The sequence below is a fragment of the Pelodiscus sinensis genome, chromosome 19 (assembly GCF_052426305.1).
Source record: "Pelodiscus sinensis isolate ZL-2025 chromosome 19, ASM5242630v1, whole genome shotgun sequence".
Taxonomy (NCBI): domain Eukaryota; kingdom Metazoa; phylum Chordata; order Testudines; family Trionychidae; genus Pelodiscus; species Pelodiscus sinensis.
Genome location: NC_143070.1, coordinates 21400401 through 21418725, shown reverse-complemented (window position 1 = coordinate 21418725; position 18325 = coordinate 21400401).

Below are 18325 nucleotides of genomic sequence, written 5' to 3'. Positions count from 1 at the left end.
CTCTCCCACAAGGGAGTTCTGAGCGCAAGGTGGGTCAGCCGAACCTCAAGACTGAGCAGATATGTGAGGGAGTGATGACTCCCCTTATTTCATGAGCTGCTGATAAGGTCTGACACTCTAGACCCAGCAGACCCCTTCTTTGTAGTGTGTAGATTTAGTTTCCTATAAGCCACTGAACAGACGGAGAGTGGACAGGATGCTCCCCTGAATGACTAAAATGGATGGGGATCAGTCTAAGCATACCCCCCCCCCGACCACTGAAAGGCACCCCTGCGTACTACATGTACGTGCATCATGGTCCAAGGACCTGTAAGCATTTGATAGATTGACAGAGAAAGAAATTAAAGCCCTGAGGGATGAGATTGAAGCTCAGAAAAACAAAAATCCGCCCTGCAGTGAGAAATGTAACTTACACGCAAGTGCACAGCCTCTCCAAAGCTTAGGGGGGAATTTGGCCCAACTTTACCCCCTCTACTCCTCTCTATGTCCAGCCCTATATGGGCCCTTACCACACATTACTGAAGATAGAGAGGAGGCACAGAAGATAATTGAAAGGTATCAGATCTTCCCTTTGGAAGAACGGGCTCTAGTTACAAATCTGTCCGATCCAAAGCAAAACACTGAGTTTTGGAAGAGACTTAACAGCTTGTGGGAAGTATTCCTCCAAATTCTCAAGGAAGGAATGCCTGCCGACCATCAAGCCATATTGGCCCTAGGCATTTTGGTTGGAAACATATACACGGAACACAACGCAGGAGCAGGAAAGGGCTGCCAAGCAACTTTAGGAGATTCTTAAGCCATTGTTAGCGAATAGATAACTACAGCCTCTCTGGCTGGAATCGCAGGCTACCCAAGGATGTTTCACAATGCACAAGTGGGGGCCATCCAGAAAAAAAATAAAGAGTTAAAACCTTTCCCTCACACACTGTTATAATTAGCTTGAGGGCGTGGGAGGACGTAACCTAAAAGCCACCCTAAAAGCCAACTAGTGGGAATTGAGTTTGAAGATGTAATCACTAGAAGCTAAATCTGCCCTAACAAGGAGACACATTCTGCAAAATAAATCTCCTTACAGAGCATGGTCGAGTGATCTACCCCAGAGTCAGCAGCATAGATCAACTGCTGCAGCATGGATGTTATGAAAACCCTATACTGAGCAGTTTAAAATTAGTAATAGCTGACTGCAATAATACACATTTGGATTTACCTATTGAAAAGAATTAGGAGGTGAGGGGGCTAATGGGAAAGCCCACCCTCCTTACCAAATTAATACTGGACAAACATGTGTCATTGGGAAGGGTCATTTAGCAGGAATCAGGACAGATCATAAGAAGGAATTAAGCAATTGTTGTAATATATGAAGGGAAACCTGCTTTAAAAAGTGACTCCTTGTTTCTTGCAGCCTTTTTCAATAATCCAGGCAAAGAAACAATCAAATGTAAACATTTGGCTACAGACACTTTTGTTAAATCTGCAAAAGGAAAATAAGGAATTCTATTGACACTTAACTGGTTAACTGTATAAAAGAATGAAATCTATACATTCAATCCTTAAGGTTGCTTTAAGAAAACAAATCTTTGTTTTAAGAATCCAAGCCCTGTGTCTCTGTTCAAGGCTGAGTTGATAACACTTTTGGCTTGCTTTCAAATCCAACATTATATGTGAATACAGGCTGCCTGGCTATTTCAAAGGAATATAAAACACCTGTCCCCTCAAGTAAATTGTCCAAATACAAACAAAATATTTATAAGCGCCCATTTAACAAAATTTAATGTACAATATTATTATTACTATAGTCTTAATAAGTAACACTGTATATGATTCTTTTCAGGAAAAGAAAAGCTTTTTGCTTGCTGGAACAATAATTAACCAACACCTTGTGCTAAGGAGAAGCATTATAGCTTCACACATTAAGCCTGATCTGTGGTACAAGAGGGAAACTGAGGCATGCCACTGTTGGGCAGGGCTAGCAACTCTAGAGGTAATTCGAGGGAGTGGAAGGTCACGAGTACCAATGAAGCGCCCTTGTTCTCGTAAAGTTATAGCTCACTCGCCCATGAGAGTGGTAAGGAACTAGCTGTAACCAGTTCCCCTAACAGATCTTACGCAGTATTTTAAGTTATAATGGGCCACCCAGACAGGGGTAGAAATATTTTCTTGTCTTTCAGATCATCAGAAAGCGCTGGTGCCAGCTGAAGAAAAACAACAACAAAACAACAACAACAAAAAAACCATGGTTCTATGTCATGACAGAATAAGTTTGTGTTCTGTCCAAGTTTGTCTTGTGTGTCTTAATTGTAATACGTATTGCAAATATTGTTGTGTGTAGGATATTGTTTTAATGAAAGGATAATTTGAGTAAAGCAGAAGCATTAATTTAAACCATCAAAATTAATAATTGGGCCCAATCAATTGGCAACTTTAAAATTCAGTGAAAGGATAATAGTTTGGAAATTGTTTAGGCTAGGAGAATGTTAACAATGTCTCCACAGGTGAACAAAAAAGGAACTGGAAGGAAGCAAGGAGTGCATCATGTGAACAGAAGGACTGGAAGTGGGGTACCAGCCCTCTCCCCCACCGGATTGGTTTTGCTTTAATGGCTACACAAATGAAATATTTAGCTTCTGCAAATTTGCACACCAACCATAAAAGTGGTTTGGCCAGAGATAATAAGAAATCTATAAGTAACAACATGGGCAAGTGGGACATCAGCATATTTAAGTAAAGATGCCCACAACAATGAGGAAACTAGTAACCTCACCATTGCAATAACAGCTACTTGCCCTGCTACTCATTGGTGCCTGATGCCTTAAAAGGCCTCAAGAATTATGGAATTGCATGGGTTCCTATTAACAATTAAACATCTGTGAACCATGCTTGGTCCTATAAGAGAAACAGTGACTCTAGTCAATGTAACGTCCTTCAAGTCACATACATAGAACAAATACACACTAATAGCAATGGGGAATACATGGCCTTGGGCCTCCCCTCATTCACACAGAATTATTTTGTTTATTGTAACAACATGAACACTACAAGGACAAAGAATACACAGTCCTCTGAGTTAAAGTTTGTATGGAATATTGTGGGAAAGAAGCTAAACACTAACATTAGGCTACTGAAGTTGGACCTACTGACTCCCACTGGGACTTACCACTTAAAGCCCAGACAAAGGTAACGCCTGAGGCATGGCTGTCATTTGTTAAACAATGGCCATTGCTAACTTGCCCTCATTTGGATATTATTAACCAGGTCCTTAAGGACAAAATAGAGCCTCCCAATTGTGCATCATGTCCTGAACAGACCTGTCCCAGAACTAGGACAACTGTCACTGGTCCTTACCTTGGTGACGTTCCACACTGGTACAGACCAGCTGTGTGCTAGACTGGCTAATCAAATTGGCAAGTGCCTGATTAGGCAACGAAGGGGCTTAGCAGATACCATCGCAGATTGGTTTGGGCCTGGAAACTCTGTCAGCAACACTTATGTCATAGCCCAGAAATCGTATGAGAATCCAGGCTGGTAGATGCAGTAATATCCAGTGCCTGTAAAGGCCTAGACACCAGCCAAGCCAACCGATTGATCCTGAATAGTTTGAAGGATCTGTCCAGCTCTGTGTCCATTTCACTAAACCTAACCAGATATTTGGACCAGAGACTAATTGGATTTTTAATTAATGGAACTAAATTAAAGGAATTAGAAGGCCAGTATTGAAGAATAGGATAGCTTTGACCACCCAGCCCTTATGGTGGTGAGTCCCCATCTCCCCCGTCCTACCCATGGGAGTGGGGAAGTAGAGAATCCATGAGGACCCAAAGGCCCACCTGGACAGGGCATAGTATAACAGTTTGTTTTTGGCCCCTCTGGAGATTCCTCACTCAGATCAGATCAGAATGGTAACCTCCCTGCCTGTACCAAAGCAGGAGCATATAGATAGATCGAGGGCATTGCTTATTCTGAAGGTGTGGGAGCCTCCCTATACCCAGGGATTGTTGCACCCACTTTGATAAGGAAATTTTATGTACCTGCCCATTTAACATCATGACGAATCTGCCTAGGTTTGATGTGGTTGTCTCAGAGAAACAAAAACATCGAGCTGGTCCAAATAAACGGTACCTACTGGTGTTTGACTACCCAGACAGATCACTCCATCCTGCCCCTCTACATATCCATCTGTGTGTATAACAGCCCCTCGCCGGATGATCCTGACCGTTGATGGAATGTGGCTCTATCTCACTTCGGCATTGATAAGTAACCTAACATGAGATCCTGAGTGGCACGGCGGAAGTAAGTACCTAGAGGAGGGCTTACTGGCCCTGCAGGCGAAGATCGAGGAGTTGGTGGCCAATGCCCAAAGATATGTCGGGGCTGGCCGTCTGAGGTACACACAGATAGGGAAACACCGTGGACCATGCCAAACACCTACCTCTGCAGCACTCAACCAGGCAGTAGAGGTCAAACCTATAATCATGGGCAGTGCCAGTAAGGCGATGAAATATCTTAAAGATGGATTTAAATAGTGTTTGCCAAATTATGTGGGAAGTTTTGATTATAACATTTATAATAATGCTGGTGCTGTACTCGTACTTCCAGAGTAAATTAAAACCCCTTAAATTGTATTTAACCTTGTGGGTTAAGGAGAACCCCAAAGTCAAGAGAAAGGAACTATAGGAGTAAACTGAGGCAGTCCATGGTATCTTGCTGAGAACTGACAACTCAAACCTGAAAGTATTAGGCCAGCTTGGGAAGTAAAACAGTTCAACAGTTACTGTGACCCTGGTTCCCCTGGCAACCACATTCCAAAAGGGCCTCACTTTGATAAGGCTGGTACCAAACAACCACGCGGGATTGTTTTATGTTTTTTTTTTATTCCTAGGAAATAACCTTGGTTCCAAAGGAGCTAGCTGGCTTTTAGCTCAGAGAATAGAGACTCGTATGTCCATCAGCGAAAGACTGCTCTAGAAAGACCTTTACCAAGTTTTGCTAACCACCAACACTGCTGTGAAGTGCCAAGAACTGACTGTTGGCCAATGCTTCTCTCTGCAAAAAGATCCCTCCATCTCGAAATGATCCTACCCCGATTGATGATAAGCCTCTCTCTTCTGGTCCTGCTTTCCTACCTGCTGGACACCAGAAGAACCAAAATATTACGGGGTGATGTTCTGGTAACCTCTCCCCTGCATGATGTTGAACCACGACTGTTTCAAGAAAAAAAAAAAAAAGAGGAAAAATCCGCTCCTCTGACACTGCCAAAGCCCAAAGATTTCTGACTACAAAAGGACATTAAGAACTGACCTTGGTGAAAGAAGCGAAGTATTGTATATTGCCAAGGAGAAACTTGTGGGAGTGGTTTGGGTTTCTCTCTTTGATCTGGATTCTGTGCTTATGGACAGGTACCATCAGCATGTACCTGCCCTCCCTAATTTGGTTACTAATTATGATATAGAATCATAGAATCATAGAATAATAGGACTGGAAGGGACCTCAAGAGGTCATCGAGTCCAGCCCCCCGCCCTCAAGGCAGGACCAAGCTCTGTCTACACCATCCCTGACAGATGTCTATCCAACCTGTTCTTAAATATCTCCAGAGAGGGAGTTTCCACCACCTCCCTTGGCAATTTATTCCAATATTTGACCACCCTGACAGTTAGGAATTTTTTCCTAATGTCCAATCTAAACCTCCCCTGCTGCACTTTAAGCCCATTACTCCTTGTCCTGTCCTCAGAAACCAAGAGGAACAAATTTTCTCCTTCCTCCTTGTGACACCCTTTTAGATATTTGAAAACCGCTATCATGTCCCCCCTTAATCTTCTTTTTTCCAAACTAAACAAGCCCAGTTCATGAAGCCTGGCTTCATAGGTCATGTTCTCTAAACCTTTAATCATTCTTGTCGCTCTTCTCTGTACCCTTTCCAATTTCTCCACATCTTGAAATGTGGCGCCCAGAACTGGACACAGTACTCCAGCTGAGGCCTAACTAGTGCAGAGTACAGCGGCAGAATGACTTCACGAGTTTTGCTTACAACACACCTGTTGATACAACCTAGAATCATATTTGCTTTTTTTGCAACAGCATCACACTGTTGACATATTCAACTTGTGGTCCACTATGACCCCTAGATCCCTTTCCGCCATACTCCTTCCTAGACAGTCGCTTCCCATCTTGTATGTATGGAACTGATTGTTCCTTCCTAAGTGGAGCACTTTGCATTTCTCTTTATTAAACCTCATCCTGTTTACCTCTGACCATTTCTCTAACTTGCTAAGGTCATTTTGAATTATGTCCCTAGCCTCCAAAGAAGTCGCAACCCCACCCAGTTTGGTATCATCTGCAAACTTAATAAGCGTACTCTCTATCCCAATATCTACATCATTGATGAAGATATTGAACAGTACGGGTCCCAAAACAGACCCTTGAGGAACTCCACTTGTTATCCCTTTCCAGCAGGATTTAGCACCGTTAACAACAACTCTCTGACTACGGTTATCCAGCCAATTATGCACCCACCTTATCGTGGCCCTATCTAAGTTATATTTGCCTAGTTTATCAATAAGAATATCATGCAAGACCGTATCAAATGCCTTACTAAAGTCTAGGTATATGACATCCACCGCTTCTCCCTTATCCACAAGGCTCGTTATCTTATCAAAGAAAGCTATCAGATTAGTTTGGCATGACTTGTTCTTCACAAACCCATGCTGGCTATTCCCTATCACTTTATTACCTTCCACGTGTTTGCATATGATTTCCTTAATTACCTGCTTCATTATCTTCCCTGGGACAGACGTTAAACTGACCGGTCTGTAGTTTCCTGGGTTGTTCTTATTCCCCTTTTTATAGATGGGCACAATATTTGCCCTTTTCCAGTCTTCTGGAATCTCCCCTGTCTGCCATGATTTTTCAAAGATCATAGCTAAAGGCTCAGATACCTCCTCTATCAGCTCCTTGAGTATCCTGTGATGCATTTCATCAGGACCTGGTGACTTGCTGACATCTAACTTTCCTAAGTGATTTTTAACTTGTTCTTTGTGTATCCTATCTTCTAAACTTACCCTCTCTCTGCTTGTATTCACTACGTTAGGCACACCTCCAGACTTCTCGGTGAAGACCGAAACAAAGTTGTCATTGAGTATCTCTGCCATTTCCAAGTTCCCTGTTACTGCTTCTCCCTCCTCACTAAGCAGTGGGCCTACCCTGTCCTTGGTCTTCCTCTTCCTTTTAATGTATTTATAAAAGGTCTTCTTGTTTCCCTTTATGCCTGTAGCTAGTTTGATCTCATTTTGTGCCTTTGCCTTTCTAATCTTGCCCCTGCATTCCCATGTTGCTTGCCTATATTCATCCTTTGTTAGTTGTCCTAGTTTCCATTTTTTATATGACTCCTTTTTTATTTTGAGATCATGCAAGATCTCCTTGTTAAGCCAAGCTGGTCTTTTGCCATATTTTCTATCTTTCCTACACAGCGGAATTGTTTGCTTTTGGGCCCTTAACAACGTCCCTTTGAAATACTTCCAACTCTCCTCAGTTGTTTTTCCCTTCAGTCTTGCTTCCCATGGGACCTTACCTACAAGTTCTCTGAGCTTATCAAAATCTGCCTTCCTGAAATCCATTACCTCAATTGTGCTGGTCTCCCTTCTACCTTTCCTTAAGATCATGAACTCTATTATTTCGTGATCACTGTCCCCTATACTGTCTTCCACTTTCAAGTTCTCAACTAGTTCCTCCCGATTTGTTAAAACCAAATCCAGAACAGCTTCTCCTCTGGTAGCTTTTTCAACCTTCTGAAACAGAAAGTTGTCTCCAATGCAGTCCAGAAACTTATTGGATAGCCTGTGCCTCGCTGTGTTAGTTTCCCAACATATGTCTGGATAGTTGAAGTCCCCCATCACCACCAAATCTTGGGCTTTGGATAGTTTTGTTAATTGTTTAAAAAAGGCCTCATCCACCTCTTCCACCTGGCTAGGTGGCCTGTAGTAGACTCCTAGCATGATATCACCCTCGTTTTTTACTCCTTTTAGCTTAACCCAGAGACTCTCTACACAGCTATCTCCTACGTTCATCTCCACTTCAGTCCAAGTGTGTACATTTTTAATATACAAGGCAACCCCTCCTCCCTTTTTTCCCTGTCTGTCCTTCCTGAGCAAGCCGTACCCTTCCATACCAACATTCCAATCATGCGTCCCATCCCACCAGGTTTCTGTAATACCAATGATATCATAGTTGTATTTATTGGTTAGCAATTCCAGTTCTTCCTGCTTATTACCCATACTTCTTGCATTTGTATATAGGCATCTAAGATACTGATTTGATCTTGCCTCCCTGTTGTGCCCTGACCCTCCTTTCTCCTTGCCATTATAGGCCGTAGTCCCCCCCATTTCCAACCCATCTCCCAGTCCCGCACATTGAGCACTTACCTGTGGGCTTTGCTCACCTGCCCCCGTCGAACCTAGTTTAAAGCCCTCCTCACAAGGTTAGCCAGTCTGTGTCCAAACCAGGCCTTCCCGCTCCTGGAAAGGTGAACTCCATCTCCGCCAAGCAGTCCTTCCTGGAAGAGCACCCCATGATCAAGGAAGCCGAATCCCTCCTGGTGACACCATCGTCGCAGCCAGGCATTCACCTCCAGGATGCACCTCTCTCTGCCCAGGCCCCTACCTTTGACAGGAAGGATAGAAGAGAATACCACCTGCGCTCCAAACTCCTTCACCCATACTCCCAAAGCCCTGTAGTCACACTTGATCTGCTCAGTGTCACACCTGGCAGTATCATTTGTGCCCACATGGATGAGTAGCATGGGGTAGTAGTCAGAGGGCCGGATAATCCTCGACAACGCCTCCGTAACATCTCGGATACGGGCCCCTGGCAGACAGCATACCTCTCGAGATGAACTGTCAGGGCGACAGATGGGTGCCTCCGTTCCCCTCAGAAGAGAGTCTCCAACCACCACTACCCTACGTTTCCTCCTCGCAGTGGTGGCAGGAGACTGCTCAACCTTGGTGGTGCAAGGCCTGGTCTCCTCCACTGTGGGGGGTGACTCCTTGTCTCCTGCGGAAAGTAAAGTGTAACGGTTATGTAACAACACAGTGGAAGGGTTAGGAGCAGGGGTGGAACACTGCCTGCTGCCGAAAGTAACCAGCTGCCAGTGCTCACCCTGCACCACCGCATCCTCCATAAGTGGCTGGTCAACAGTCCCACATCCTAGGACAGTGACCTCAGTGGACTCCACAGGAATACTGTCCAGGAATTCCTCATGGCTTCGAATGCTCCTCAGCCTGGCCACCTCCTCCTGTAGCTCTCCCACCTGCTGCCTGAGAGATTCCACCAGCAGGCACCTTTCACAATGGTTGTCTCCCCCAGCCTGGAGATCACTCAGTGGGAATTGCAAGCCACAAATACTGCAAGACCACACCAGGACCTGGGTAGAGGCATCCATGCTCAGGTTCTCTGTCTGGATACAGGCACAGGTGGAGGAGACAGGAGAAGTACTGGCACAAGCGCTTCGGGTCTTCATCACCATCAGTCACTCCCTCTGCTCAACTCCCTCTTCAACTCCCCTGTCTGCAGTCCCCTATCCGCTTCGCTCCCCTGGTCACACTGCTCTGGCTTTTTAAAGCCTGCTTTAAAAACATGTTGTATGATGTTACTAAAATTATAGAACAGCCCCATCATAGAATTATATTGGGGATATTAATGATTATATTGCTTTTGCTTATTAAAAGTTTCATATTTGATTGTTGTTGTAAAAGATGTAGTAATAGAAATAGCTTTTATGTTTGTACTAATTATGTAATGTTTAATGAAAATAAAGGTTTAGAAAGGTAGTTGTGCTGTAAGCTCAAAAGGGGGGATTGTGGAGGCAGAAAAAGAGAATAAGGGAATTTGTGTGCAGCCATCTTGGTCTTGTTAACAAGAGAGCAAGAGTCAGGCTAAGTCTGTGGCCTGACAACGCGAGATCTGTAATTAGACGCTGCCTTTGCCTCTCGCCTCCATACGGAGATAAGGATAGAATACTGACTCTGGTAGGGACCTTGAGATAAGGAGCATCTGGGTGGAACTAAATAACTGTTAGCCATTGGTGTTTGTAATGGGAAGGAGACTAATTGTTATTGTTATTATATCTAATAGACAGTATATAAACTGCTTCATAATTGCTTGTATTCGAAGATCTGCCTCGGTGAGGGGGGGGGACTCCCCCCCTGTCCGAACCAGTTTTTCCCTTGCTGCAGCTTGTAATAAAACTGCCTCTGGCTACTTGTTGCTTACAAACTCAGAGTGAGGACAATGTTTTCTTCCACATTGGGTAAGACTGCAACAACTGTTAGGAATTTTATTATCAAGTTGGTGGGAAAACAGAAGGGCCTTTTGAATGTTCCTCTGGGGAATGTCAGGATTGGCTGACCATTCAGGGATGGGTAGAATGCTCTCTTTCATTCAAAATTTCCCAGGAGAAGAAGGTCGCTGTGCTGATACAGGTTCTGTGTGAGGGCCTGTCTGGCTTGCAGGAGGTTACTAACCTTAGAAGTAAAATAGAAACTCTGCAACAAATTGCTGAAGAAAAGCAGCATGCTGTTACCCATCAGTGTGTGCCAGCAGCCAGAATGACCAAGAATTATATAGATTTTTAATCGCCTTAAGTCAGAGAATCTGCCTCTGAAGGGTCAAGTAGACACCTTAAAGAAAAATGCCTTTCCACCTCCCTCCCCCAATAGAGGTACACAAAGATAGGACATTTCAAAATTTCTTAAGTAGAGGGTCAGGAGATGTGGAGGCTAGTTGAGAGGGCCATTTTCCTTGCTAAACGGGTAGTAAAACAAGCCTGTGTCTATGGAAGGGTATCATTCTGCCCAAGAAAAATGACTGAGGCCCAGAGAAGCTGGCACACAACAGGTAAACTTTAAAAACGTGTGGGCAGTGGGAGGCATAGTGAGAGAAGTAAGGAAAAAAGTACAGGCACAGTGAATTCAGATCCCTGTGAATGGTGGGAATTTGGTATGGTTATCCTGGGAACTATTGGAAGTGTCATTTTGGGAGATAAAGCAAGCAATTTAAGGAAAAAGAGCGAGTGAAAAGTTAACTCTGACTTTGATTTTTTTATCTACTTCAGTTTAAGTGCCCATTCTCCAGATACTTAACGATGCTCTGTCTCCCACCTTCCTCCCCTTTTCTTCCCACCCCTTCCCCTCTCCTATTTATTTCGAGTGTCCACATCCAAAAGTCATAACTCCGGTCATCTGAAGAAGTGGACTGTGCCCACGAAAGCTCATGATATCATCTACATGTTTTGTTAGTCTATAAAGTTCTACCACACCATTTGTTGTTTGTTTGTAGTGTAAATATGTAAGGGTTTTAGAATTTAACCAACAATCATGATTTGTAAAATTCTGTTCGGAAAGCTTGAAATGAATTGTTTTTTTTATAATGCCATTTCTTTTCAAATTGTAAAACTGACAGGACACTTTTTGCCATACACAGGTAATTAGTGTTGCTTGGTTTTTGGTATTTAGCATTTAATCTTAAAGGTATGAAGTTCAATATCTTTTTATCAGACAAGTTGTGGCTGTTACATGGGGCAGCCAGAACCAGGAGAATGGAAGAGATTCTGAATTTATTTCTTGGTAAAATGGCAAATAGCCGCCATAGTAAAAGAATTAAAGAAAAACAGCAATGTTAGAAATGCTGAAGGTGGCTGATAACCAGACTATCATTTTGATAATAGTGTATGAAAACTCTGTGAGCACAAAGGAAATAGTTCCATCTTGTGCAAAAATGTATATGGCTAATTTTCATAACATTAAACTCCAAAAGGAATGTGCATTTTCCTGTAACATATGCAATGTATATTGCAGAAGGGGTAAATTAAATGCAAATGAACATGCTACTTAACATCTTATTAAGGCTCCTTACCCAACCAGCTCACAGCCTCATAGTTCTCCTGCATCGCATCCCAGTAGAGGGATCTCTGGACCGAGTCCAGCAGAGCCCATTCCTCCTCAGAGAAATACACAGCCACCTCCTCAAAGCTCACCAGCTCCTCCACAGCCAGTTCCTGCCCCTGGATCTGCAGGCCAGGGGCTGAGCTGGAAACAAACATGGGTGTTCTGCAGCCTGGCAGGGGGAGGAGGACAATTGGAGACATTTCAGAAGGGGCTGTAACCCTTTCCACACCCCTATTGTCCCCAGTCTCTGTCCCTGGTGACACACATGCCAGTCTTTGCCATTTTGGGCAAAAGCTTGAGCCTAGATATCCTATAAGCAACACACACAAGTTAGATCCCAAATCCACATGCATTTCTCTCAATACAGGGTTTGAGTTTCAACATTCCTGTGCCTGCAACAATGGGATTCGGTTCTGAGCACCCAGTAGTTCTGAAAAACAAGCCGCATATTCAGCAGCCTGAACATGGACGTAGGTGTCTACATTTAGGCTCCTATATTTCAAGTCCTTAGTCTGCCTTCATTTATTTGCAACACACACCTAGGTGCTCTCATCAGGACTAAATTGGCAGAAGTTAAGTGAAGTCGAGGGGACCATTCAGATGCTTAAAATTAAATGCAGCTGCTGAATGGTTGCAGGATAAGATCCTAAGATTCATAGATTCACAGAATCATTTCATGTATTTATTTAATCAGACACCTAATGGTGCCCACTGATAGGTTCAAGTATCACTTTAGTTCAATCTGGATAAATTGGGACACTTTGATACACCTGTTAAAGCAGCTCCAGGATCAGCAAAGCCACACATGGATCCTGGAATTCCAAGCCATGCAAGGGACTAATGCAGTCCCAGGTTCAGTTCCACTTGTTGGCTACTTCTAGACTGGCATGATTTTCCGGAAATGTTTTTAACGGAAAAGTTTTCCGTTAAAAGCATTTTTGGAACAGAGCGTCTAGATTGGCACAGACGCTTTTCCGCAAAAGCACTTTTTGCGGAAAAGCGTCCGTGCCAATCTAGACGCGCTATTCCGCAAAAAAGCCCGATCACCATTTTCGCGGTCAGGGCTTTTTTGCGCAAAACAAATCTGGGCTGTCTACGCTGGCCCTTTTGCGCAAAAGGACTTTTGCCCGAATGGGAGCAGCATAGTATTTTCACAAGAACACTGACAATCTTACATGAGATTGTCAGTGCTTTTACGGAAATTCAAGCAGCCAGTGTAGACAGCTGGCAAGTTTTTCCTGAAAAGCGGCTGATATTCTGGAAAAACTGACCAGTCTAGTCACAGCCGTTGGCTTTACACATGCTCCAATTAACAAGTGTGGGATGGTCCACATTCCGCTTCAGATTAGAGCCTGGGCCATTGAATGAGAGGTGGAGCAGGACACCGGTTGGTACAGCCAAGCTCTTGATCAAGAGAACTCCTGCTGCTTGTCAGGGGATCTCTGTCATATTACTCAAGATATAAAACCATAAATAATTTAAACCAAACAAGCATTAAAAGAAAATTACTAGTTACATGTACTGCAATGGCATCTAATAAACCTAATCATAGAGCAAGAGGTCCCAATCCACTAGGCCCAGTACAAACACAGAAGCAAAAGACAAGCTCCTACACCAGTGGCTCCCAACTTTGAGCACTGGGATCCTTTTTCAATCTATTAAAGTTGTATGGACCCCCCAAACAATATAGCTGTTTTCAAACACTCCATTACTTGATAATATGATCAAGGAAATAAAATATTGAATATATATTTATAATTATGCAACATACAATATTAATTCAAATACATAAGTGTTTTGCATGATGTACATTTACTTTAATTTATATTTTATACTTTCCACAGACCCTGTACAGTACCATCATAGAGCACTAGGGCTACGTCTACACTGGCCCCTTTTTCAAAAGGGGCATACTAATTTTCAACTTCAGAATAGGGAAATCCGCGGGGGATTTAAATATCCCCCGCGGGATTTAAATAAAGATGTCCACCGCTTTTTTCCGCCTTGGGGAAAAGCCGGAAAAAAGCGTCTAGACTGGCCCGATCCTCCGCAATAAAGCCCTATTCCGGAAGATCTCTTATTCCTACTTCAAAGTAGGAATAAGAGATCCTCCGGAATAGGGCTTTCCAAGCTGGAAAAAAGCGGCGGACATCTTTATTTAAATCCCACGGGAGATATTTAAATCCCCCGCGGATTTCCCTATTCTGAAGTTGAAAATTAGCATGCCCCTTTCAGAAAAGGGGACAGTGTAGACATAGCCTAGGAGTCTGCTGACCACAGGCTGGGAACCACTGTCCTACACCTATGAGCTTACATGCTATGGGATAAGCTGTTTCAACAGATATATCAACTAAGGAGTTCTCATTGCCGCAAGCTTTGCAGCAAAGAGCACTAAGGATCCTTCTAGGAGCGCCCCACACTGCAGTGGAGCATTATCACTGTCAGCAACCAGGAACTGACACACATGAAGACAACATCTAGGACAGGGGTGGGCAATAATTTTTGGCCAGGGGCCACTTCAAATTTTTTTTTACAGTGGCTGTGGACTGGCCCATAAGGGGTGGGGCCAGAATGCTTCTGGGCTTTCCCATCCCCAGACCATAATTGGTCTTGAGGGGAACTCCTTTACTTCTCCCCTTCCCACGAGGCACCCATGCCCCTGGCAGAGTGGGAAGAGGCTTCAAAAGAGCCACCTGCTGCTCGCAGGGCAGAAGGAGCCGTCACCCACTCTCCCAAGTCCTGACTGGCCTGGGGCAGGGGAGCTGTGTGAAGCTTCCCTCGCAGAGCGCGCTCAGAAGTGCCATGTGCTCCTGCTGGCGGAGGGAAGTGAGAGGAAGCGTCACATGTTCGCCCCGCCCCCAGACCTTGATTGGATCCGGACTGCGGGAGCCCTTTTGCCCACCCCTGCTCTAGGAAATTTCACTTCCCGGCGGGCTCGCAGCGGCAGGCGGGCGCTGCCCGGCTCCTGGGGCCGGGCCGGGCTGGGAGCCGGGAACCAGCGGGCACCAGGCTCCCAAGAGTCAACCCCAGGGCTAGACCAGTGCGAGACCCGCGTCATCGCCCCGCCCAGGAGTTACCCCAACGTCTCCAACCGCCCATCCCCACAGACACCGCCATCGTCAGGCCTCCCGTCCCACAATACGCATGCGCACGGGATGCCCCCGTCACGAGCTGTTGGAAGCTTTTTATGGCTGTGGTCGGTGTCACGTGATCTTAGAGCCTTCCCAGGGCAAAACCGCCCGCCCGCACCGATCTATCTGCCCCGGCCTCAGCGCCCTCCCCCCACATCTCACACATCACCTACCCCGCCCCCACGCCGGCCCCGCCCCCACCTCGGCTGTCCCGATTCCAGCCCCGCCGCCCGCTCGGTGGCGCCTCTGCCTGGAAGCGGAAGCGGAAGGGAAGCGGAAGCAGCAGCAGCAGCAAGTAACGGACCCAACGGCTCCCTCGGTGCGGTGCAGCGTCCACGGCTGAGCCCGCGGCCTCCCCCTGCCGCGTGCGGAGATGGGCGGGGCCGGAGCAGAGGCAGGGAGTGATTGGTGGGCGGGCGCACTGAAAACTCGGCCGGTACGGAAATGGGGGGGCTCAAGCCGCGCGTGCGCAGCGGGTTCGGCGCCTGAGCCAGGGCGTAGCTCAGACGGGGACCGGGACACGGGGGGGTGGAGCGACGCAGAGAGGGTTGCGGGGCTGTGACTGGTGAGGGGGAGGGACACTGGCAGCTCCCTCACCCAAGGGAGCGAATCTGCTTCCCTGCAGTTGCTCTCACGGGGGGGGGGGGGCAGGAAACTTACCTCTGGGTCTAAAGCCTCCGCAGTTACAAGGCAAATATGTAGGGCGCCTCCCCCCCCCCCCCCAACACACGGCTCCCAGTTTAATGTCCCTGTTAAAACCCGTCTCAGCATTTGGGGGCGGGGGCAAGTGGACGGGGCTGGGCGCCTGCTGTCTGATTGGTGCCCAGGCTTCAATGTCAAGCCAGAGTCACAGTAGGGCGCTGGGATTGCCCAGTTCAGTTTCGCTGAGTTACAAGACAACTGATGGTTCCAGTCTGGTTCCTGGTCACTTAAAAATCCCGGTTCTCCGGATCTGGTTCTGTTCTAGTGATTCCAGCTGCTCGAATCAAAGCAGCATCTGCTGAGCTGGCACTGGGGCAGCCTAGAGGGGCTCAGGCATGTGGGGAGGGGACCTTGGTTACAGCACAGGCAGAGGAGGCTGGTGTCTGTCTGCTCAGGATACAGAGCCCCAGAGCTGGCTGAGTTTCCTGTGTCAGACGCTGCCACCTTTGACACTGTGATCTAGGAGCTCAGGTGGGAGGGAGTACTAGGGGATAGTGTGGGGAGCTGCAGGGGGGTTGTGGCAGATGGGGATGGGCAGGAAATACACAGCATGGGACAGGGTGGGATAAACCTGCTCAGCCTAGGGTCTGATGGTCAGAACAGGGACATTGGGAGGAGAACAGACCCATTGGTAGGGGAGTTTCCTCTTTCTCCCATTTTTGGAAGAGAAAACTTCCCATGGACAGGGCTGGGAAAACTGACCAGAGTCTCCATTGGCTGCTAGTCAGGATGGGCAGGGAGGGTGTCCCGAGCCTCTGTTTGCCAGAAGCTGGGAGCGGGCAATGGGGTGGATCACTTGGGGATTCCCTATTCTGTTCATTCCCTCTGGGGCACCTTCATTGGCCACTGTGGGCAGACAGGACACTGGGCTAGAGGGGCCTTTGGTCTGACCCAGCCTGGCTGTTCCTGTTTCTCATGCTGGAGACAGAGCTCACTAGCCAGAAGCTGCCATGAACTAGGAAGGGGCTGGGATTCCTGTCCCTGTTGCCTGTCTGCTCCCACCTCAGCCTGTGGGGCAAGTGGGTGACTGAGAAGACCCTGCCCAGCTCCATCTGCTGGGAGGCACAAGGAGCTCTCCCCTCCTTCTTCCCTGGAGTCTCCTGGCCTCTCTGGGCAGTGCAGGGTGGGATTCAGCTTCTAGGTCTTCCTCCATCATGACTAGTGGAGCTGTGGCTGGGGCAGCAGGCACTGATGCCGGTGACCTTCGAGGAGGTGGCTGTGTATTTCACCGCAGGGCAGGGGGCTCTGCTGGGCCTGCTCAGAGAGCCCTCTACAGCAGCATTTCTTAAACTGTTCCTGGGCACACTGGTGCATTGCGAGGTAGTTGGAGGTGTGCTGTGCAGAGAACTGAATTCAAACTGACTGCCCTTAAAGGGGCAAGCTTCCTTTTTTTTTTTTTTTGGTCAACAACTTTTCCCTGAGGCTGCTTTTTTTCTCCCTCAACCAAAAATGCTTGGTGTTCTCCATAAAAAAAAATTAATTGTTTGGTGTTCCTTGGTCTTCAAGAGTTTAAGAAACACTGGGGCGTCATGCAGGAGAACTATGAGACTGTGGCCTCGCTGGGTAAGGATTCCTAGCAGAGCCCTGGGGCCAGCATTTCTGTATCTAGCCAATTGGATTAGAGCAGAGGTGAGCAATAGTTTTTAAAAGGGGGTCATGTACAGATTTCTGAAGTGGCTCCAGCCCACCCTAGAAGGGCTGTGGAAGGGCCAGGGCCAGAAGACTTCTCGAGCTCCCCCGCACAGAGACCCTGATTGGCCTGGGGGAGTGGCAGCTGGGGTAGTTTCCCCCTCTGGCCCCACTCCCTCAGTGCCTACAGAGGATCACCAGCTATTTTAAAAGGAAGAGGGACCAATCAGGCCTGGAGCATACAGTGGCTAGACAGTTTTAAAACAGTCAGTGTTTCCCTCCGCTGGATGCCCTTGGAGGGGAAAGAGATTCTGTGTGCTCCCTGTCCCCAGATCTCAGTGGGTCTGCAGGTGAGGGAGTGGCAGGGTGGCCAAACACTGGATCCACTGGCTTGGCAGGCTGGAGCTGACTCGCAGAGGCCCCCTTTGATCACCCCTAGATGAAAGTGAAGTGGGACCGAAAGCCCCTGAGTGAGAGACACTTTCATCACAATGTCCATTTCTCTGGAACAAGGGGCACCTAAGGGACATGCTAATTCATCCCCAGCTTTCAGGGGCCAGAAGCAGGGAACTGTCCTGTCTACATTATTTCTCCTACACACACCATTTACCTGCCACCTTAGGACTAGCTCCATTGTGGGGAGGGCTCTAGGTTCTGCAGGCTTGGAAATAGGCAGGAGTTTAACCCCAGAGCTGTGTGTGTGTCAGCAAGTCCCCCAGAGCCCTCAGATCATTACAGTTCCTAGTGAGGCATGACAACACACTCTGTCACCTAGGGGTGTGGAGTCATCAGGCCCTGCAACTCCATCAGCAGCCAGACACAACTCTCAGATGGCAGGTAAAACAGAAGGTTTATTAGCTCACAGGGATACAAGACTAAAAAAGATTTCTTAGCGCAGGAACCAGGAGCAATTGGTACAATCCATCTCAGGGA